The sequence below is a fragment of the Myotis daubentonii genome, chromosome 2 (genome assembly GCF_963259705.1).
Source record: "Myotis daubentonii chromosome 2, mMyoDau2.1, whole genome shotgun sequence".
Classification (NCBI taxonomy): Eukaryota; Metazoa; Chordata; class Mammalia; order Chiroptera; family Vespertilionidae; genus Myotis; species Myotis daubentonii.
Window position 1 is genome coordinate 187,616,306 of NC_081841.1, and position 24,816 is coordinate 187,641,121.

A 24,816-nucleotide genomic window follows, 5' to 3' on the forward strand; every position below is an offset into this window, starting at 1 on the left:
TTGGCCTTGGTCATCTTCTGTTTCTCATTCAAATAGTAGTCCCGAATGTCTTCCTCTTCCTGCACCATGACTCTCTCATATACATTTTAAAATAAGCAGTACTGAAAGGCTGAGTTAAATGAGCCAATGGTTCCATTCCTCTTTTGCTTAGGCCAATTTGAATTAGATTTTCTATAATTTCCAATTGATAGAGTCTTACCTATTCAATTTACCAATACTAATGTTGTGCAGTTCATCATTTCATTTTCATTTCTAAGTAATAATTCTATAAATATAAAATTTAAACAGTGTTAAAGTGCCATGTACTTTTACCATTACTCCTCCTATATCTTCTAACTGCTTTGTTGTTATTTAAGACCAGGTGACCGTATTGCTCCTTCATACCCAAGCAAAAAGTAACTGACATTATATGTACAACTATATAATTGACAAGAGGAGGCCACATATTAGAAGCATGATATTTTGCAGATAATGGTGACAAGGTATAGAAGGTCTTTGAACCCTCAGAGGCATGTTCTAAAAAATATCAATGAATCAATGTGAATAGTATCTATAATTTATTTGATGTTAGAAAACAAGAGTGTCATTACTTTTGTAACTTACATAAATTTTCATATAACTTTAACAATAAACATTTTTTAAAACATGTTTTAATGTTTTTTAATTAGTGCTTTGTCATTAATAACTGTCATTTTTGAAACAAGTAAAAGATAAATGAAGAAAAAATTATAAAAAACAACACAAATGATATTTTAAAACTTGACCTTTCATTTCCTCTGACCCAGTGGAACTCATATATGAAGGAGAAACTATATTTCACTGAAGTGCCCATCAACATGGACACTTCCTTGAAATGACAGTAGTCAAACCTTACAAAATTATTTAAAAGCAAGAAAAGGCTGTTCTTAGAAGAAATACACCTTCTGTTCTGGAAACGCTGCTGCCCTAGCTATTCATAACCAGAAGGTCTGCTTGTGACTTTTTGTCATTTTAAGGACAGAATTGAAGGAGCCCACAGTGCTGGGGGTACTAGTCTGTGGCCGCATTTATGAGGTGCACTCTCTGAAGTATACACTCCACACCTCAAAGGGAGCATGAAGCTGAAATTTTAAAATGTGAGCATTTCCGGAGGTGAGCACAGTGAATGCAGATAACATCCCCATCTGGAACCTAGTCCTCCTGCCAGCTGTCTACAAGTCTTCTTTGAAGTGTAAGGAATCCTTGAGGAAAGATGGAGAAATATTGCTCCATGATAATGGACTGGGAATTCTCAGCAAATAGCTCTAGAAACAAACAAACAAGAAGAAAAAGATTTTGCATTACAACTGTGTTGTAACTTAAATAGCGTTTTTCCTATGAAGACTCCACGTAGGTCCTCTTAACATGAGTGGAGTAATCTTCATGATTAAGATACCAGTTTCTAAAGAATTTCTTGGAAGGATAGAGGGGGAGCCCTAACCGGTTTGGCTCAGTGGATAGAGCATCGGCCTGCGGACTCAAGGGTCCTGGGTTCGATTCCAGTCAAGGGCATGTACCTTGGTTGCGGGCACATCCCCAGTGGGGAGTGTGCAGGAGGCAGCTGATCGATGTTTCTCTCTCATCGATGCTTCTAACTCTCTATCCCTCTCCCTTCCTCTCTGTAAAAAATCAATAAAATATATTTTTTTAAAAAAAAAAAGGAAGGATAGAGGGGGAAAAAGTACTCTAGGTTGACTACAGTTTTGGTACAGACATAAAAAATGGGATAATTTAATAACAATGACAGGATTAATTATCAGGTGTACTGAAGTCTCACAATCTCTGCCCACAAGGCCGCCCACACAGATGCGAGTGACCAAGCAGTTGGTTCACTGGTACAGGAGTCTGAGTGGGTCACCCTCCTGCTTAACTCCCTATATTAGCATCCACTGTCTGCAGAGGAGGCATAGAACTATAGCATGCTGTGCAAAATCTATTCAAGATTGCTCCCTGTCTCTCTCTCTTCAACCTCATTTCCTGACATATCCCACCCCCTTTCACACATGTACACCCCTCTACCACACACACACACACACACACACACACACACACACACACACACACCTTTTATAGTCTAATCAAGCTGAATAGCTTGCAGATAGAGCTTTGTACATGCTGTTTTCTCTAACTCGTTGCTCAATTTTATTTCTCTGTAAAGGGGCAAATAGTGAATATTTTCAGTTTTAGAACTATAAGCATATAGTTGCACCTAAATGAATGAACATGGCTGTGTTCCAGTAAAATTTATTTGTGGATTCTGAAATTTGAATTTCATATAATTTATGTGTCATAAAATATTATCCTCCCATTTAAATATACAAAAACAATGTTTATTTCCCAGGCCACACACAAAAACAGGCAAAGGGCCAGATTTGACCCATGGCCCCAGTGTGCAGAGCCCTGCTCCAGATGTATGGCTTGGCTTACTTATGTGCCAAATGCACTCTTTAAGACAGTCCTTGAACCTTCCACCCAAGTGCAGGGCTGCCATGGTCTCATTAATACATTTCTCTGATACTGCTTGTTTCAATATTTTAAGTAAATTTTACTATGTTTTTCCCCAACTGGGCTTTGAGCTCTTTATAAGCAGGAAAGGGTTATGAAATTTTGTATCCCCCCAAGCCCTCAACACGTGCCAAATGACATCAAGTGAGGGGACTGGAGTTTTCAGACTCCTTTCTCTTTTCCAAAATATTTCTGATGAGTCAGGCATCCCTCTGAACAAGGGTATTAGGTGCAGTGGGACTGGGAGACAGTCTGACTGGGAAGTCAGAGCCCTGTCAGTGTCGAATCCCAGGTTCTCTGTCAATGATAATTGCTAACATAGCCTGGATTAGGGTGTGGTTGACAGTCATTCATCCCACAAACATTCCTCGGCTGCTGGGTGTTAGGATTCAGGCTGGGAACAGGACAAAGATACTCCTTGCCCTGAGGAATTTTCAGACTGGTCAGGAAGAAAGACTTCAAAAGCTAATCTGATGAGAAAGTAAAGTTCCGCAGAGCACTGAGCTGAGGAAGCCAGTCCCAGGGGCAAGGGGGAGGTTGGGGAAGGAGCCTCAGAAAGTGATATGCACACTAAGACCTGAAGTAGAAGTCCAAGGCAGCTCGGTGAAGAGAGAGAGGAAGGGCATCTAAGTACAAGGAGCAGCCTCATAAAGGCTTAGGGGTGGGAGAACCAGACAGCAGGTTTCTCAGCCATCCCCACTCTATTAACATTAGCATTAGGTTTACAAGGGATTCTCAGAGATCTAGCTGCTGCCTGACCCTAGCAAGGCCTCCTCACCTGCAAACAGAGCAGTGAGTTCAATACTATCTGGGGTCCTCCTTGAACATATTCATTCTAAATGCCTCTCTTCTCTTTCACGGCTCTTAGTCCTCTGTCTAATGACAAGGTCTGTGGATTTTGCTCTTAGGATTCTTCATTTGGTTTTCCCTTCTCCGTCCCTTAGTTTCTTAACATTATAAGCGCATAGATGTTATTTTCTGCTGCATTTCTTTAACTCCACACACATGTAAGATGCCATTCATTCAAGAAAAACGTATTAAGCATCTCTATGCGCCATGCACTGTTCTAGGTGGCTGGGATACTTCAGAATAAAACTGATACAGATCTCTACTTGTGAATCTTACATGGGGGTGTGGGATGCAAGAAAAGGTGATAATATACACAAAACTAATGAATGAGTAAATTATATAATAGTTTTGAAAGAAAAATATGTTCAGCAGGTAATGGAGACTGTGGGGTTGAAGGTGCATTTTAAAGAGGAATTTCAGGATAGAACTCATTATCGCGGAGACTTTGAGCAAAGATGATGGAAAGGAGGAAATTGGCCATGGAGATATTTTCAGGAAGAAAGAACAACCAGTGAAAACTACATCAAGAAAGAACTGGTACCATCCAAGAACTGCAGGAAGGACCTAGTGGCAAATAATGAAGGGAGAAGTTGCGGGAGATGATTTAAGAGAAAAAACCCAGGACAAGCTGTGGGGAGTCTGATCATGGAGGGTCTTATTGGACCCTCTAACCATGTGGATTTTATTTCTGACTCAAGTGGAGAACAATGCAAGTGTGTGAGCAGACTCATGCATGACATAATCTGATCCACACTTTACAAAGACAATTTTGGCTGTAGGATTAAAGGAGCTGGCAGTGGCAGGAACAAGAGCAGGGAGGGTGGTGAGGAGCCCATTGTAGTAATCCAGGTGAGACATGAGGGGCAGTGGGATTCTGGAAAGCTGTTGGGATGAAGTGAACAGTCTCCCCTCACTGTCTGAATATGGGGGTCAAGGAAAAGAGAATAGAAAAGGATGACTCCAAAATGTTAGCCAGAGCAGCTGGAGAATTGGAGTTGCTGTTGGTTGACTAAAAAGAAGAAGGCTGTCTGCCATGGAGCACATTTGGGGAGCATATCAGAAGTAGGATTTGCTGAGAATTAAACCTCTCTCAGACTTTTAAGTCAAAATATCATAAGTCATTGAATATATGAGCCTGTAATTCCAGAGCGTTCTGAACTCTAGCTATAAATTTGGGCATCTTTGGCATATAAATGGCCAGTAGGACAGGAGACTGAGCGAAGTCACGGAGGGGATAAATGGAGACTGAGAAGAGAAGAGGCCCCAGGACTGAGTCCCAAGGCCCCTGACATCAGGGTGATTTATTGTCATTGGTGCCGAACTAACTGATTCACTGGCTGACTCGGGTAAAAAATAACACAATTGTCCAAGTAATGTATTAGAAATATAGGTCCTAATCTCTTTTATATTACAACAAGTGATATTGAGAATATGGTTTGGGGCATCCTATACTGACAAAAACATCCTATCTTTCATCAATGACACAAACAAAATAAAAATTACACACACACACACACACACACACACACACACACTTCAAAAGGAAAAGTCTTTTTGGTAACTCCAACTCTTATAGCCTAGGTAAGAAACAAGACCAAGATCCTCGGGGACAAAAACAAAAGCTGACTGTGTCTGGGAGGAAACAGTGGGGCTAATGTGTCATCTGCCCGCTCCGTGAGGATGTCACAGCCGTGGGAACAGTAGTTACAGCTATGCTTACCTGTGCAAAGACAAATCTGAAATTGATTTGATTTTGATGAACTCCAAAAGCTGAAGAGCAACAAGAGATCAAAGTTCCTTCTCCCAGCACAGTAACACCTTCCTTTCTTCAATTACAATCTCAATACAGAAGCAGATCATGCAGGAATCCGAATGTTTGTATCATCAGGAAAAACAAGTTTTTACATGATTTTTTGAGCTATTTTGGGGAAACATTTCTCATGCTCAAATAAGGCCACATGACCCACTGCCAAAATGGGAGTATTTTAACCGTGATCAAGAGGGTGCATAATCCCAGGGCAGCAGACAGCACTGGCTGCCTGTGGCCCCCAACGCTCACCCTTTCCAAGATCAACTTCCTGCTCCTCTGGAAAAAACACTGCCCCTTCCATTACGAACAGTGCAGGATCAGGGGGGTAAGTGTTGGGCTGCACGGGGAGGGGAAAGAGGGAGAGAAAACTGTAGGTGTCATTCTCTCCATGCACTTAGGGAAAATTGCATAGTACTTCAGCAGAAATCTTCAATAGAAAAAGCAATGCGTCTACCAGAATCCTAAGCACTTTGAACGAAAGTTACTACTTTTATTTTCTTCTTTCTTTCTTTTATGTTTTTTCTTGTTAAATTACAGCCTTGCAATTTCCTGGAGCCGAAGCCCCTTTCTTCCTGACAAGGTAAGATGGCTTTTTGTGTAGGGGGGTAGGATGTTGTTAGAATAAGAGACTAGAAGCTAAATTCTTGGGCTCTGTTCCTAGTTCTGACTGTTGTGATGGCAAAGCACTCTGTCTGGGAGCCTATAAATATATGCCATAAATGTGTCAAATCTACTTATACTCTATAGGAATGCTGCTATCTCTTGGCAGAATAATATTACCATCCTAACAGTGTATAAGTCGGTTGTAGTTTCTAACACACACACACACACACACACACACACAATAGTTGGGAGGAACATACCCTGAATGGCAGAACTTGTGTTTACCCTGGGAACAATTGTTTGGAAAATATATAATCAGGTCCACCACTAATAAATGACTTGGCAAGTACTTTACCTTTCAAAAAGTTCATAGTATATCATTAGGGGAAAAAAATGAGCAAAAATTTCTGTTTTACCAATAGTTATTATTTTATGAAGTAAAAATGGCTACGTGAAAAATTGAATTTTTCTTCTACATGTATTAAGTCATTTATATGGGGCTTTTAATATTTCATGTGCACTTCTTTCACTTGAGATTCTGGAAAAGAGGAGTGCTAGCAAATTTCAGACTGCCTCCTTATTCAAATGAAGTAGAATATCCTCAATAAAATTATTCAAATCAATTGACAATTGGTATGTTTTTTTAATATCTGTTTTTGTGTATCAACCTCATACTCTTTTCTGCTTTCTTAAAAACAAATACTATGTTGCTGTGTAATGTACACATTTCATAAAATATGAAGAGACAAAGCAAGTACACATTGGGGTTTCTTTTATAATCAGAGAGGTTGAAAAATTGGGACAGGAAGCATGAGAAATAGCCCCACAAATGGAAAAGGATTCTCCTAGGATGTCTCACTCATTGTCATTTGTGAGAAATTCCCCAGGGAATGTTCATGAATGTAAAGTCCAGTCTAGCTTAAAATGACTCATATATGCACCAGTTCTCCCAGGATTCTGCTCCAAAAACTACCTGTCATCTTTGCTGAAATCACAAGCATCATTTTCTTTAACATATAAATTGAAAATCAGCAAAATTTTAAATTAACCTAATACATTTCCTTCATGGTCTGGCCTTAACATAATTTTCACACATAACTAAGGCATTTACTTTATTCCACATAAAATATTTACCTGATGCTATTTTTAATAAATGTTATGCTACAAATGTGGTATATATTTTAAATGCTAAAAACAATTAGCTTTAAGAGGCATAAACTAAGTTAGGTATTTCTGTTTATAATGTTACTCCCTTTAGTGTAAAATCTTGTTCCTGATAGTATTGTATTCAACAAAGAGCTTGAAAAATAAATTTCAATGAGGTTTATTTTTTGTATTTGTGTATTTTTCTTTACTTTTAATATCTTCTTATTTATTTTAGAACCAAAAGATATTGGCCGAGTCAAAGACACAGCCTTTCATTTTAAAGGCATTTTCTTTTCTTCCAAATCTGCTATCACCCTAATCCTAAAAGTACAAAAGACAGCTAAATTATCTATTCTCCTTTCTGACCACGGAGACCTCTAAACTTTAGCTTTGATTTAGATTTAACAGTACCCTAGCAAACGATATCAAGAGGAGCCTTTGGAAGGTTGGTCCCGGGTGTAAAGAGCAGCTGCTTCCTGAAGTTTAAAGGGCAGGGCAGGGCTGCAGTGTTCTTAAGGTTGCTATGTAGAGCAGTAAATAACGATTATAAAATGTTTGGTAAATGCTTTATGTGACACATAAATGCTCTATAATAAAAGAAACCTCCAGCAAGGTAAAAGGGGACCCTGAGCCGGTGGAGGCGTTGGCCTGCAGGTGAGTAATAACCATGATTAGTGAAAAGCTCACAGCTCCTCTGAGAGAGGTATTATGCCTTCTTGCCAAATGTTACCTCCAAATATGGGAAAGTTAGTCTGCATTTCCTCTTCCAAAGCTTGACTTTCGATTGAGGACCGCGGTGCAAAAACTTGCTCACTGACTCCATCTGAATGAATCATGGCCATGGAAACTAGAGGAGATAACAAAGTAAATTGTCCCTCTCTTTGCATTAGGACTGGAGGCATTTACCAGAATACTGTCTGGTTCTCAAACCGCACACCACGCCTCTTTTCCTTGGAGTCTATTCATTTCTTGTTAATTTCACATTCACTGACATACTTCTTGGTTTCAATATAAACCCATCCTACTAAAGCTCATGAAATAACTCTCTTTGTTGCCTCTCTGAATGTAAGCAGTCATACACTCTCACACACACAAATGGCACTCTTAAGTCTTGGCATTTTTGTCTGAAAAACATTTCTTTTAATCCATAAAGTTAATCATTTATTTCACTCAAAATGACCTCATTTAATTACATGAAGCCAACTTTTAAACTAATTTTTGCTTAATGTTCTAGATTTCATCCCATTGGCAAGTTGTTAAAAAAGTCATTGCTCTTATATCTTCACAGCAATTTCTATTAAAACTAATACAATTTGTCCTGTGATATATTATGCATGTTACTGATGATATCATCATAAAATTTAAATAGTTTATCACCCATATTCCTAATGATGTTAATACTGCATGCCCCTGTTTTTATTCATAAAATTGTTCCATAAAATCTGTTTTTTTTCAGTACTTTAAGCATTTTCTCTAACTGCACCCCATTATTTGGTTCAGTCTGCAATTAAGATTCTCATAGAGGCACTGAGAGGCAAAGAGGAAGAGGTTGAGCATATGGTTTCCTATGAGATAATATTTTTATCTTCAGGGGACATCTTTCAAACGCATGTACACACCAAGAGATTTTTATGTATTTCCCCTTTTGGCTTATTTATTAATTTGACTAATATTTAGTTAGGATCTTCTATAATACAGGTTCTGCCTGTAGCACAGATAAAACTGTCAGAAATGGCATATGCTGTGCATAAAATCATGAGGAAACCTCATGAGATGGAGTCCCAATAAGTATTATTCCATTTTATTTCAGTGTTTTGGGGTCAATTTTTCTTTTTTTCTGTAATGTATTTTTTAAGCCTTTCTGAGAGATCTTGGATAAGTCATTTAAACTTTCAGGGTTTGGGTTTTTCTGTCTAGATAATCAAGCAGTTGACATGTGAGAAAGAACTTAAATATGTTCTACATAGAATTTTATTTGTCCAATACTTTTCTATATAAGGTGAATCATTCTATAGCACTATCTTTAACATACCAGAACTAACTCACCAATGTGACAAAAATCCACAAAGAAGGCAAAAAGTAGTAAAATAGCTCTCCAGACCCTCTGCATTAACTCAGAGTTTTGGCAGAGCTGAGTCATGCTGTCTTCTCAAGGGGTCCTCTCACAGTTACATTTCCTCGTATGTCTGGACACTAACCTGGTTTCTTTTACTTGCACAGTGAAATGATGAGCGATATTTCAGTCAGCTCTATGAAAACTAAAAAGTCTAAAACCATTGAGTATTGAGAAGAATGTATGGACATTGAATCCCCCTTTCAAGTTGGTAGGGAAATATCTGCTACAGCCACTTTGGACAAGTGAAAATATGAAGGACCAATGCAAACTTCCATCCCCAAGGAGACGTATGTGCACAGGAGGCACGTCCCTGGATGTTTACTGTGATATGGTTTTGAGGAACAGTGGAATAGCCCAAAATGTCAAAAAACACATGGAGGGGACTATTTAACTAAAATGTGGTCTGTGCACACCATGCTGGTTAAAAATGAATGAACTAAATGTATGTGCATTTCATCTCAGCATAGGGTCTTAGTGGAGAAAGTTCAAGTGTTAGGAGGACCCATAAAATAGGACACTGAAGCACATGTAAGGCAATACCGCATACTGCATATGGCTCTCAATAGGGAGGATTCTCACCAGGCTCAGGCTGGCTGTGTAGTTTAGTCTCCGAAGAGGAAAGGAAGGAAATGAGCCTGCAGTGAGGTGGTCAAAGGGAGCACAGGTGTTATCTACAGGGTGTACTATCTTTCTTTTTGCGTCTTTCTTGAGAATTAATGCATTTTAATTTTTTTTGTAAGGTGTTTTTTTTTTTTGCCATCTGCCCCCACCCCAAGAGTATGCATACATCTTTCCCAAGTGATTTTTTAAAGAATGTAGATTTTTAAAAAGACAGGCAGCAAACATTGCAAAATATTTTAACAGTTTTAAACGAGAGTGAGAAGAATACAAGTTATTGTTATATTATTCTTTGTACTTTTCTGTATTTAAAAATTCCTCCACGTGATGGGGGTGGAGTTAGTTCTAGCAGGAAGCCACCAACATTCTAGTTTCTCTGTCACACACACACACACACACACACACACACACACACACACACAGCTCGCACCATTCCTTAGCTGTGAGGTTTGGAGCAGATCACTTAACCTCTCAAGACCTCAGCTGCCTCTTGGGGGAAGTGATACCTTACCCCCTGAAAGCCCTGGGCTGAAACAGATGGTCGCTTGATATCAGCTTTGCCTGCCTCTCCAGACACAGAAGTCACAAATCTCACCGAACCTCCCCTACCTCTAGTTACACTGGATCCTGCAACCTGTCACCTGCATGGACTGCACTGGCTCGGGCTTCTGCAGAGACTCCTAGGAAAGTTTCCCCTGGAGTGGGGAGAGGGACGGAGAGACAGAGAGAGGAGAGGACTGTCAGCACTGGGGAGGGAGGAGAGCAGGGAGAGGGAAAGATGAGAGCAAAGGAACAGCCAGCCGAGGATGAAGACATGCAGACATCAAGGAGTGGAGAGGACAAGCCATGAAAACACAGTTCTCTAAGCTGACATTTCAGCAGGTATGTCATCTGGGTGTGAACATGACGACTGTAACAAAGAGGAGCAACACTATTCCTGCCTGGAAAAAAAAAATGATAAGAGCCGTCGGAAATGCACAGGCACTGTTCCCACTGGCTCTGCTCCTCACAGATGCAAATACCTGCGTGCTTTGTGCATCTTGGTGCGGGGATGTCACCCACTCGCCAGGTAAACCGCCCCAGTCACTCAGCCCTCTGCCTCCACTGCCGTCATTTTGCTCCAGCACCATGCCTGCAGTCTGAGGACGAAATCTGAACGGCTTTACCGTGGTGCCTAAGCCACACTTCAGTTCCAATTGAGGAAATCTATTGATAAAAGTCTGCCTATTTCGGGGGGGGGGGTGGAGAACATGAACGATTACTTTCTGTTTCACATTATTTATACCATCCTTTGTGTAAATATAAAAAAAATTGCAATTCCATATTTCAAATAAAAGTTAGCAAGTTAGCCTTTCCCCACCCCACCCAAACAGGTGTGTTGGTTGCAGTGGCAATGCTGGTTGCAATGGCAATCAAGTCAATACTTCCTCTCTAATCACCTAGAAGAAATTATTAGACTAAGCAAGAAGTCAAAGAACTATTGCTCAGTGAGAGTTACACCAAGCTCTCTTTAGCAGTCAGCAATGTGTGTATAACATGTAATAGTGAGAACTAGACAGGAGTTATTTCAACAAATCCCAGGTGACTGGCCTCCAGTGACTGTTTTAAGTGGGATTTCACAACATGGGAGCTATGCTCTGTGAATTGACTTTTCTGCACGATGTGAAAATTCTTTCACCAGATGTAGGTTTCAATTCCACTTAGATATACCATTTTCATATATGTAATTTTCCCCTTAGTTCTCAAATTCCATCATAAAATGGGAAGAGTGATACAGACACTGTTTCTCTATTTGGAATTTAATATGTAAGATAGAGCTTTTTTTTTTCCTTCTGGAAAAATGTGAATCTGCATTGTTCCAACAGTTGGAAAATTATTCTTCTCATGCCAAACCTATAACAGAGCAATAAAACGTGTAGCAGTTGGGTGGAGCTCCCCAGATTCCAGAAGTCTGTGAAATTCAGAGGCCCCCAAGTTTAAAAAATAAAGCGTCTGTTTATTTTGTCCTTAACACATTTCTAATTTGTTTTTGCAGATTGTTCTTTATTAACAAGGGAAAGCTATTTTTGTATTGTTGCCAAGAGACTTCAGAAACTAACAGCCTGATAAAAATAATAACTTCCTGTAATGAACAGTCTTGCTGGTTCAAAGATATCTAGGTCTATAAATTTTTTTCAGAAAATGTAAATTAAGAGCTTTTAAGTGCTAGGTGACATGACAGTGCAGCTTCGGAGTCTTAGGCTGAATCAACCTGCCCTACTTTCACTGCTATATTGGGCAACGTAAAGAACAATGCTTTTCTCTTTGAAATGTTATAGCACTTTTGAAAACACTGACAGATTTACGTATTAGTTTAAATGCTCTTTGCTTAAGGTTTCTTTAAAAATGATAGGCTAACAAAAAAAAACAGCACAACAAAATCCCTGACACATTGACAGCATCACATAATTTAGCATAAACTCGAAAAGAAAGTTTAAAATTTAAATTTTGATTCTTTTTCATGTACAGCATGTAGGAAATAAGTTGCCAGTGATACATGCTGTAATATGAATTCTTCTCCAACGAAAGAAACTACAAAATGGATTTCTCATTGTAAGTTTGCTGTACTTAAAATGCTATGTCTTGTTCTATTAACATACAGTAAGCTACCTTATAAGATATAAGTTATAGAATCACACCCTTGTAAGAGTAACTCATATTACATTAATTTGAAAATTAATCATTACTTATCAGTTAATAATAATCTATTATTAATCACTATTATGTTAATAGTAAAGTATATTACTATGTATTATATTAATAGTAAATTGTATTATAGTAAATTAATAAAGTTCTCATGATACTTATAAAATCTTCTCTGTAATATTTATATGCACTAATTTTGCATGGTCTATTACTCTAAGTTTCTTTGAAATTTGCTCCATCAGGTTGGTCTCAGCTGGAGAGCCACTGTTATGAGACAGAAGAGAAAAACAAATTATGATGCAGACCTTTCAATGTAGAGTATGTTAGAAAGTAAGCAATTGTAAGCACATAGTTTGGGTTGGTACAACGGCAACCTGCAATGATGCCAGTGAGGATATTTTACAGCCTGAGGTGTATTTTATAGCCTTAGGAATTGCTGAGGGGTCGAAAGTAGAACAAAGCGATGCTTGTTTCCCCCCTGGACTCTCCCTGCTGCCTGCCTCACTTTGATAGTGAAGCAAAAAGGAACGTTCACCCAGATTATTTTTAAAATTACAGAAAAGTACCATCATTAGAGCTTGAAGAAGTAATTAAATTTCTTTTGTGATCCAAGAATCCCTTTCACTCAGAGGGGTCTTTCTTCTATGAATTCAATGAAAGTCAATCCTTGAAAATTCATACTCTTTGTGTCTTTTCTTAAAGTTATTTTATGAAAGCACAAATTTATAGTCCGGATTAGACAATGTCCCATCTACATGTCTGTGAGTCAGAGTTGATGAATGAATTTTCTCACCTCATTTTCTCTAAGAAAATATTCTGGTCCCAATTCAAAAAGCCGGCACACAAAGTCCTGGCAAATGGTTGCTGTTTTCGAGTAAATGAGTGGCTCTGCTGTGGACCGGTCTGTACCAGCAACTCTTACTGCACGTGAGAGCTGCTCTGGCCCTCCGGTTGGAGCAAAGACACGGACCCAGCAACTCTCACAAAGATCTTAGAGGCACCGCGTTGGTCAGAAACTGGAGACACTGAATAATATTTAAAAGAAAAAATATTAACATGGGGGAGCCTTTTTTCCCCAAAAGAAAGTGTTAAAATAGACATATAAGCCAACAGCCGGGTAACATAAAGGAAGCATCGAAGTCAGTGGAGGAGGGGAGACAGGCTGATTCAAAACAGAGAGCATTGACCTTATTTCTCTCATACACCAAGATTGATTACAGGTGGATTGAAGAGTTTAGTGTATATGACACAAGATTAAAAACATAAAACTAAAAGACATATTTAATGTGGTTTTTTTCGGACCTCTAGTATAGAGGGTAACTTTCTAAGCATAAAAGCAATGATAAAAATTTAATCCTTTTGATATTTGAAAGTAAACTTCAAGGGGGGGGGTAAATTAAAAGGCAAGAAAACTACGAACTACATTTATAGTAAATGTATAGATAAAATGGGTTAATCTCTTGAATTTTTTAAGAATACCTGTAAATCATTTTATATATATATATTTTATTGATTTTCTACAGAGAGGAAGGGAGAGGGATAGAGAGCCAGAAACATCGATGAGAGAGAAACATCAATCAGCCGCCTCCTGCACACCTCCCACTGGGGATGTGCCCGCAACCAAAGTACATGCCCTTGACCAGAATCGAACCCGGGACCCTTGAGTCCGCAGGCCGACGCTCTATCCACTGAGCCAAACCGGTTTCGGCAAGATTACCTGTAAATCATTGAGGAGAAGATGAAGGCCTCCAATGGAAAAATAGGCAAAATGACTAGCATGAAATTTACATAGCAGGAGTTGCAAATGGCTGATAAGCATTTGTAAATAAATGTTCAACTCACTAATAATCAGAAAAATGGGAATTAAATTGCAATGCTTTTTTTATATCTAGCAAATAAGTAGAGAGTTTGGATAACAACAGGAAGCAACACCGGGGAGCATTTACTGAAAAATATGAGTCATGACATTTTTAGTCAGAAGTCATATTAGCAAAGTCCAAGTTAATTAATAGCTGACTTGGTATGATCCTGACCAATAATAACAAACTGAGTCCACAAAGGTGCACGAGATCCTGGAGATGCTTCTGCACCCCAGGGACGTCTGAGGGTTCCCAGGAAAGGGCAGGATTAAGGGGGGAGGGGGCCGGAGGAGGGGCTCATCCAGAAGTTATTTACTAACCCATATACAAGTATGTTGGTATTTTTATGGGTATGTCTATACCAATGTTATGGCTGAAAATTAGTTCAAGTATCATTTTATTTAAAGAGATGAATTGCATAAACTGAAAAATACTAAGTGATGATTTTTACCCTTTGGCCTAGTAATTCCAATGCTGTGTGTCTGATGAAGTAAAGTGTACAAAAGCTTATGGAAATTTTTTGATCACAGAATAATAGTGACATAATGACAATAACTAAATTTATGATGTGCCTCCTATATGCCAGGTGTTCTAAGTGATATAAATAGATCATCTCATTTAAAACTAACAATGATCCTGAAACATAGCTTGTAATATTACCTCCATTTATAGACAAGGAAACTGAGGCACAGAAAAGGGAAGCAGTTTGCACAAGTCACATGGTTAATAAGTGAAAGAGCCAGAATTCAAAGTTTACTTCAGGTCTGTATTTACCCACTAGATACATAGTTAATAATGCAATGTTGTGTGAATTAACAGGCTTTATAGCTTCTAAATAATTATAATTAGTCTACTTAAATTTTTATTACCTGGTCAAATTTGCTAATTTTACCTCCTACTTACTATTTTTATGCCATTTTCACACATGTCCAAATAGCTATTATCCATAGATGACATTATACTTTAGCTATAAATCATGATGTGGTGGTGATTCAAACTATCTGCCTGGAATAATGCATTTCTCTTCATTCCCAAGAAAATAATAAATGTGTTACTATTAGCTTCATAATTAAAGGCATCAGAAGCAATGGATTCATTAAAACAATTGCATGAGTACCATGATACTTTTAAAACACCACCTGTTTGTGGTGCACCATTATGTTTGAAGCTCCATTAGCAAAATCACCATTTCCTTTTCTTTTTTATCTTTTATTTTTAAAAATTTAACTTTAGTGTTAAAAGTGTTACAGATGTCCCCTTTTCCCCTCACCACAGACCCTCACCAACCTGCACTCACCACCACCACCCCAGGCCTTCACCGGACTATTGTCTGTGACCATGGGTTATCTATATTATAAAAGGCCAGTGGTCGTAACGCCCTAATTACCAAATGACCGGTCACCAGGAGGTGCACTGATGGGTCCTGCTAGCACGGCAGCGTGTCTGGGGTCCCGCTGACGGGTCTGGGGTCTTGTGTGATTTCGCATGCTGGGCCTCTAGTGTATATCTATAATAATAAAAGTGTAATATACAAATTGACCAAACGACCGTCTGGACATCTTTCCAGATGACCTTCCAGATGGAGCTGGGGCTGCAGCCACGGGATCCAGGCAGCTGCCACGGCTGCAAGGGATCCAGGCAGCCACCATGGCTGCAAAGGCCTGCTCTTGCACGAATTTTATGCATCGGGCCTCTGGTATGCCTATACATTCCCCAGTTAATCTCTCTCCATTTCCTTGTGACTCTACATTTCAACATACTCTATCATCTCCAGTGCCACTCAGGATCACTACACTGGTTTTCTACCTGCTCACTCGATTGATGAAAAACCCCAACATAATAGTGATTTAGGTTGTTTCTTTAAGTCCTAGAATGTGCTATGTTTTCACTGAATTGACCAATAATCTCCCTGTTACTAAATTGAATTGGCCCTTTTGAGGTTTCAGTTTGTTTACCTATAACCTTCTTCTGGATCATTTCTTTCTTCTCTGACAATTCTTTCTTAATTTCCTTTGCCAGTTTATTGTCTTCAACACAGTTGAATACTTGGTCCCAGTCTTCTGCTCTTCTCATTGTATGCTCTCCCAATGGAAGGTCATCTTCATCTGTGATTTCCCTTTCCATCTAGACACCAACAAGTCCCAGATTTTTATCTCGGACCCACTCTTACCTCAGAGTCTTACAAGACCACTCACTACTCACATGTCTGGAAGACACTTCAACCCCCCAGGACCCAAACCTTTCCCACAGACCTGGTCTTCTCCAAAAGTCCTCATCTAGTGACATGGCCACCCATCCAGGTATGCAGACCCCCAAACCTACATCCTTCTCAGTATCTACCTTTGCCTTACAATCGCTCGTAAAAACATGTGATGTACAGGTACTAAAACTTTTATCCCTCAAAGAGATCTCCATTTCTGTTCATGGTATGCCATCTCCACTGCCTACACTTGATCAAGTGGCTCTGAGCTTTTTCTAGACAATTGTACTTTGGATGCTCTGTAGTCCATTCCTCATGTTGCTACGTAACCTGTTCATATCAGTATCTTCCTTAAAACACTTGCATGGTATCCAATGATTTAGGATAAAAACCCAAGTTTGCCCACACACCGACACACGATTTGGACCCTCATCTCACCTCCATGCCAGCCTTTTTCCTTGGAATCCTTCAACTCAAATCTCATTACCTTCTAAGAAACTTCCCTGGTCTAGATTGTCCTGTTATACTTTCTTAGTCTTCCCTATAATTTACTTTTAGAGCACTTGTCAGAATTTGTAGGTACACATTATTGGAGTAGGTTGCCTGTTACTCCTCCACAAGGCTATGAACTCCGTGTCTATAGTGATCATTTTCATACTCTCAGTGCCTAGTACAGTGTCTGGCATATGGCAGGCACCCAATAAATATGTGCTGAAAGATTAACTTAATACTTTGAAAGGAAAGTACCATGAGCTTAGGGCTTCTTTTCAAATCCTACCCTCTTCTCTGACACTAAGCAATTTGTCCAGGCCACATCGGTCTGCTGAGTGTATTGCAAGTTTCCAATCAGTCTCCAGTCACTCGGTGGTAAATGCTGCCTGCCCTGTATCCCTCAGCCCCTAGTTCTCTGGACCACATGCTGCTGGCTAGAGTCTGGCTTCAAACCAAGCAGGCTCTTGGACCCAGTACCCTGCTATGCCTAACCAAAAATCCAGCTGCTTGTCCCCTCACACATTGCTGGATGCTCTTGACCATCAGACTTAGTGTAGATGGAGTCCACATTGACTCTTCTCGGGGACAACCTATAGCTAGATTAGCTCTTGGATCCCCAGCCGATCCCTTCCAAACAACCTGCCTTCCCACTCAGCAGTCTTACCACGAACATCCCAGCTTTAGCTTATGGTTAAGATAGGATGGACTTTGAGAGTTTGTGACATTCTTGTTCACTACTTAATTTCCAAAAGGAAGTTTCTGAGCAAAGTTATTTCAACAAATTTGCTTGCTTTCTTCTTGGCTCTAAGGGGAAAACAATTTTTTTAAAAGTGCTACCTCACACTAGCCGGTTTGGCTCGGTGGACCTGCAGGCCGAAGGGTTCTGGGTTCGATTCCAGTCAAGGGCACATGCCCAGGTTGCAGGCTCAATCCCCAGTGCGGGGGGAGGGCGTGCAGGAGGAAGCCAATAGATGATTCTCTCTCATCATTGATGTTTCTATCTCTCTTTCTCTCCCTCTCCCTTCCTTTCTGAAATCAATAAAAAAAAATGTTTAAAAAGTGCTATCTCTATTATTAGACTATGCCACAGAGCAGAGCTTGTGGTTTTATGAGATGAATAGGATACCCTTTATAAAGATGTTTTAGTAGTGGGGCATTTTTTAATCTCTTTAAAAAAAATAATCTCCAGAGCATTATTTTATTGGAATTAGATATTTTTCTTCTCTAAATTTTAAGCCAAAGTTGTTTTTCACAATCAAGTTTAAAACATCATTTTTTTCTAAACTTACGTTATTATGGAAATTTGTTAAAAACAAGCCTCTTCAAATAAATCTTGGTCCTATTTTGCTCTTTGCCTACGCATGGGTGCAGCAACTAATAATTCTACAATACACAGAGATCCCTGTGGGGAGCGTGTTAGAGGGTTAGCCTTCTGTGTAAAAAAAAAAAAAAAAAAATGTGGTTCATTAGAGAGTGTCATCTAAAATCCCTTGTGGGAATTTCCTTTATAAGAAGGACTTAGTCCCATTAATAGACCCTTGAGAAAATGTTACAAAAAATCAGTGTCAATTTCATTCTGCAAATTTTGCAAGAAGTTCTCTAGGCTGTTTACGTGTTTGTGGATGAAAAACTCAATGACACAAACCTAGCTTTTTCCCTCCCTTTAGGTTGATGAGCTCTGTATTTGCTCCTGGGCAAAGTAAGAATTTGTGTTTACCTATGAAGCCAAAAAGAGACACCCCAGGGAAAATCTGAACAGTCTTAGCTGGCTCGTCTCAGTATTTAGAGCATCAGCTTGTGGACCAAAGAGTCACGGGTTCGATTCCTTGTTAAGGGCACATACTTCGGTTGCAGGTTTGATCCCGACCCTGGTCAGTGTGCACGTGGGAAGCAACCAAGCTATGTGTCTCTTTGACATTGATGTTTCTCTCTCTCTTTCTCATCCCCCCTCCTCCCTCCCTTCCACTTTCTCTAAAAAATTTAATACTCTTTGTAATACTTTAAGCAATAAAACAAAATTTAAGAAAAAAAATCAATGAGGAAAAAATCCTTAAGCGAGGATTAAAAAAAGAATAGAAAATCTGAACACACACAAAAAAAAAAGTGAGAGAGAGAGAGGTGCCTTACTTAATATCAGCCCCTTTCCATCTACCTTTCCCCAGCACCACTCAGAAAGTTTACACACCCAACATCATGCTAGAAAAGTGACAGTGAAGGCTGGGAGCAGGCGGGCAGTCAGAGTGGCTGCATACTGTCCACAGTGGACTGTGCTGGGACAGGGAGAAGACACTCCAGCACCAAGCCACGTCGCACCCTCACAGACGAGCGTGACGAAAGGACATCATGATTAGTGACTTACTATTTGACAGAGTGATGGTGGCGAGGAGGACGACCTCTAACATGTGCTGAGTGATCACTACGCATCAGGCACCCAAGTGCTTCCTGTGGACGAACACACTTAGGTTTCACACCAGCCCTGTGAGTTCGGGAGCATTATTAGTCCCATTGGATAAATTAGAGACTTAGGCACTGTCTTTAGAAAAGAGCAGAAGCAGGGTTTCAACCCAAACAATCAGGGTCCACAGCCCAAGCTCTTAAACAGTCACCGAGTATGGAATCTTACTTTCTACTCCCGTGCCAACTGTGGAGAACCTGCTCAGGTCGCATGAAGTATGTGATTCTTCGAGGACATTCTATTCCCTCCCAGGTAGACCAAGCATGTAAGCAAGTTCATAATTGACTTTGCTTTTCCTAGGAACCCTATTTCTTACCTTAAAAGAGAGAGAAAAAGTCAATGTATGATAAAATTATATATGCTCAACTATCAAAAGCACTAATTTTGGAATGAGGAAAAGATGAAATACATATCTCTATGCAACTATTTCTATGTAAATGTTCTGTATTTATTCAACAAGTGTTTCCTGAGCACCTACTATGTCTCAGGCCAGTACTAAATGTTGGTGATACAAAGAATCAAACCCCTATTGCTTGCCCACAGGGTTTTTAATACAGCACAGGACTCGAAAATGTAAATTGGCAATTACAACTCAATAGTGTGTGCTGAGTGTCAAGGCCAACGCATCAGGCAAGCACAGAGAGGCTCCCAGGCCAGTGGGGAGGATTAGGAAAAGTGTTTTGAGGAGGAAGGGGTGGGTCAGAGTAGAAGGAGGGTGATGAGGATACCTGGGCTGAGTTCTGAGGCAGGTTACACAACAGAAAAATAGCAAATATTTCTTCTATGCCCTACATTAAGTAAGAACTACTATGCTGTGGTTAACCCTTAGTAAATTAAAGTATTTGAATTCCATGTGTTTTTATGTTACCATCCCCCCAGCTCCTCAAATTAATCACTGTACTATGAAAAGTTTTGATGGGGGGGGAGTTCATTGTGGGGTTTTCCTTTGTTTTGTTATACTCAAAATTAATGATATCTACCTTTTTGTTCTTAGCCATTAACTTATCTGTGTGGAAGTGAACACTTGCTGGCCAGATGTGACATGTAGGAGATGGGAAATAAGCAGTTAGCTTTTTGAGCTAAGGCACTGGTATATTATAACCTGTAAATCCTGTAATCAGAATTAAATGTGAAAACTATTATATATATATTCATTTAAACAGCTTCTGCACATGCAGAGGGGTAGCTTCCTATGTGTGAAAAATCCCCAGTATTCAAGATTTATGTGGAGTTCTTACAGCATAGAACACACAATACACCTCTTACGGGTTTGTAGGTTACTAGGGTTCTAAGATACTCCCCAAAGCTTTTACAACAGCCCGGTGTTTTCTGATGCTTGAAGGGAGCAAATTCTGCAAACCTTTCATTGATGACACACACCAGAAATGAAGATTGTTGGCCAGGAATTTGTACTCGTTGCAATTTCAGAGACTCTGTGTTTTTCTGTACTTTTTGCCAGAGACTTATTTTTAATATCTTCCTACCACAGAGGAAAAGATAGAAACCTGAAATAATAGTCAGATTCATGGAGAATGGCTCTGTCAGCAACCCAGTCCCTTCCTACCATTCCTATCAGCAGATGGACAGAAAATGAGTTTGTTTTTCCCTCCAACAACTTAAAAGTGCTGTGCTCACTTCTTGCTTCAGTGCAGGACACATTTGCCTTCATAGGCGTTCAGGGTTAGGGAGCAGATTTAATCTTCCTGCCTCCAGTAACTCTCCAGAAGATTCTCACCTGCTTCCCACTTCAGAAAATTCCCATTGCACCCAGCAGTTAGAGTCCACAAATGTCTAATTTACTTGTGAGTAGCAGGAGCGTTTATGTAATGTTGCTTTTAAGATTTTCATCTTTCTCCCACATGATCTTAATCCGGAAAACTATAAATTGTTTAGGCTAAGAACTTCAACACGCACTGCTCCCAACATAAAAGCTGAGATGCAGCAAATAAGAATTTAGCCGTTTTTTTCCCCCTTTCTCCATTCAGAGACTTAAAACAACTTTAAAACACTTTATTAAATAAAAGCAATGTAATCATTTCAGACGACATAACATAATAGACATAAAACACACACACACATAAGATACGGATTGCTACAGTTGAATAACATGAAAGCATGCATACTTGCATTTGGATTTTGTTTTACATGCACAGGCTATATACAACAGATTTGCTTATTCGAGTCAGATGTGGCTTTTGGCAAACGGCTCTTACAGTTTAGGTGGCCCGTTTGAAAAAAAAAATTTTTTTTTAAGCCTTTGCCTGCTAGACTGTGAGAGATTCAGTTTAAATAAGGGTCGGCTGTGTTGTCTTTCTTCCTGTGAAAATGTTCCTAGACTCTTGCAACACCTGAAGCCGCACTTTTATATAGATTCCCCACCTGCTTGTAGAGAGAAAAGTAAGCGACTGATTCAGAACCCTGAGGGGACTCGCACAGGGCCTGTCTTTGCAACGTGCCATGGCATCCAGGTAGCGATGAATGGGGGATTGAGAATGACTTCACACTGTCTTCTGGAAAATTCTTCCACCCCTAGAGTTATGGGCTACCTATCACTACTGGCTAATCTCCTAAAAGAATGAATTGTGCAAGGGTTTTTATGTTACCACCGTGCCTACTCCCCCCCCAAGTACAGCCCCGATCTATGAAAAGTTTTGATGGGGGACGCGGGGGGCAGAGAAGGCTCACTGTGTTTTGGAATGGCATCTTTGGAACATCTCGACATGCCAGCCTACCCTCCTGGAACGTGCACGGCCTCCTTATCAAATTTCCAGGGGCAGAACCCTTGAGACTTGCATTCCAAGGCAATGAGGCCTAACAAGAACTCTGTCACAGCCGATGGTTTCCACGATGCCTGGAGATCAAAGCCGGGGACATGGGCTAGGGCAGCAGGTGTGTGTTCCCCGGGCGCAAGGTGGGGGCGGGGCGGGGAGAAAAGGCTCCACGCCACCCAGCAGGCTGCCAGGCCGGAGCAAAAACAGGTGTAGGCTGCAGGTGGGATCAAAGAGTCGTTTGGATATGATGTAGGCCAAACGAGTGGGCCCATTTGTGAGAGTCACACCGTCGTGCCTCAGAGCCATGCCTTAATTATCACGTCCCAGAAATACCTGATTAGGGACGTAGGAGGCAAATGGGTGCGCTCCTAATTGCACCTTGTCTAACTTGAACATGAGGCCAGCCCCTTTTCTCACAAGCTCTGTCTTTGAGATAACGCATCTGCGTTGACTTCGTTTCCTAAAGACATGTTTCTTCCGGCGATTCGAAACCTTTCACATCAGAAAGAATGTGACAGAAGCTGGGGAAGGCCTGATTTGTTGAGTTATACCCCATCCTACCGCTTGTATATAAAAGAGAAAGGGTTATACAAGCAAACAATTGTGGGTTGTTTTATGTTTCAGTGAAAGGAGAGAAGACCCAAGAATGCCACAAAGGACCCTGGGGTTCAAAATATTTAGAAACGTTCTTTACTCTCCAAACAAAACCAGAATGGTGAAAAAGAGATGCAGAAATTGGAAACAGCCTTACAAGAGAACTGGCTGACTTTGTGGTTCAACAACTGGTGTTTGGCACAAAAAGAGAAAACTGTGGTTTAGTTCCCGTATTCTTTAGGTGTCTGGGGCCCAGAAGGGGAGGGATGTGTCCTGAGAGCATAAAACATAATTTATCTACCTCCCGGGTTGAATGTCTCCACATGGTGCCAAGAGCGTGTTCCAGAAATCAGTGACGTTTCAGGAAGAAATCATTGTTTTGGTAAGGTGTTGCCTGTGTCCCGTCCTCAAGTTAGTGCCAAATAGAAACTGGGCAAATCAAACAAGATAAGAAGAACGATTGAAGCACCGGAATGCTGGACTCCAGCAGCCAGACGGCTAATTGCTTACCAAGCCTTTTATGCAGCACATAATGCTTTCAGAGTCAGCACGGATGTAGAAGGCTTGGGCCCAAATCTAAGTCTGTGTTCTGAGCGTCTGATGCAGGCTTTACTGAGCATCAAATACTGTGCCAGGCTCCTGTGTCAGGCTCTCTGCTAGGTGCCATGGACGCAAGGAACATGCTCGGAGGCCCAGCGCTGGAGGAGCTCCCAGTGCAGAGCAGTGCAGACCCTGTTAGCACATTGAGTAACCTAAGAATAGCAGAAATGAAGGAAAAAACAGATGTGCCCAAGGAGCACCAAGAAGGGGGAGAAGATTAACAATTCCATGTGGGGTTGAAAGATGAAAGATGTTGAAAGATGCATGAGAAAAAGGAAAGGAAAGCCCTCCAGGCAGGTTCAACAGGGCCCTTATATTTTTGTTCCCTCTGCTTGGAATATTCTTCCCAGATCTTGGATAGTAGCTTCTAGTCCTTAGGATTCAGGTCTTTGCTCAGAGAACCAGTCCTTCTCCCATCACTCTCTAAACTTCATCCTGTTTATTTTCTTTATGTACGCATCACTGTAGGAATGTTAGATGACTTTTAATTAACCTATTTGCTGGTACATTGTTACCCCTACTGCAATGTATTTCCATGAGCGCAGGAATTGTACTCTTCTGATTCACCTCAGTATCTCCAACATCCAGAGTGTCTGGCCCATTGTCAGTACTTAATAAATATTTATATAACTAATAGAGAAACAGGCCATACTTTATTAGTCTGTTTTAACAGGCAATTTGTTTTCCTCACTGAGGAAAAATAAGGCAAAATTATTTGTTCATGTAATAGAAGAGTGCTTCGATTTCAGCATTTTAAACGCATGTGATTGTAGGTCTTCTATACGAGTCACAAACACCATGCTCGTTTTGAGATTTCGCTGCAAACGTAAAACCCCAAACATAAGGGGACTGCCAGCCCCCTTCGCCTCCCTCCGCATGCTTTCTACAAGGCATACAATCTGGCCATTTAATTGACGCAAATTACTGTCAGAACAGCTTCATACTCAATATTTTATTTCTAAACCATTATCATTTTAAAGAAAAAAGTTTTCTTCTTCCACATACTCGAAAAAGTTTATTACACTCTAAGTTGTGATTTTATTTTGAGCTCATCAGCTTAAAGGGATAAAACAATTAATTTCAATTCAAGTTCTGCCTCTATTATCACCTTCCATCTAATGCTGAGTGAGTGTCTCTGTCGGCTTCCCTGGCTGCAGAATTAGGATAATAATAGCTTCCCTCCCTTATCTCAGTGAGATGTTGGGAGGATTAAAAAATATCACCTTTTTAATTAGTGCAGAACACTCTGCGATTTTAAGGAAGGTGTGACGTTCACACAGAAGAGTATCCGTCTTAACTTCCTGGAATAATTTAATGGAAAGAACTGTTAGCAACACAGCTGCTGAGAGAAAATGTGAGCCAGAGAATCCTCTGTGTGATTGATGGGTTTGGGAAGAATCAATGATAATAGTATACACATTGGGCTTGGCGGAGATTTTCCTTCTAAAGAAGTTAAGTATTTTATAAATATTATCTCTTTCATCCTTTTAAACTT

General features: G+C 40.1%; 1 long non-coding RNA gene across 3 annotated transcripts; it reads right to left on the reverse strand.

Moving 5' to 3' along the window:
- Positions 1-575: 575 nt before the first annotated feature.
- Positions 576-13,357, reverse strand: LOC132226415 (uncharacterized). Of its 3 annotated transcripts, none has more exons than XR_009451048.1 (3): positions 13,144-13,357; positions 7,662-7,778; positions 576-1,283 (listed from the first exon to the last, which is right to left on the reverse strand). It is a non-coding gene; the product is annotated as an uncharacterized LOC132226415 (long non-coding RNA). The 3 variants fall into 3 exon arrangements; XR_009451047.1 differs by lacking the exon at positions 13,144-13,357 and adding an exon at positions 10,688-10,843; XR_009451049.1 differs by lacking the exon at positions 13,144-13,357 and adding an exon at positions 10,275-10,312.
- Between the last annotated feature and the right edge of the window lie 11,459 nt (positions 13,358-24,816).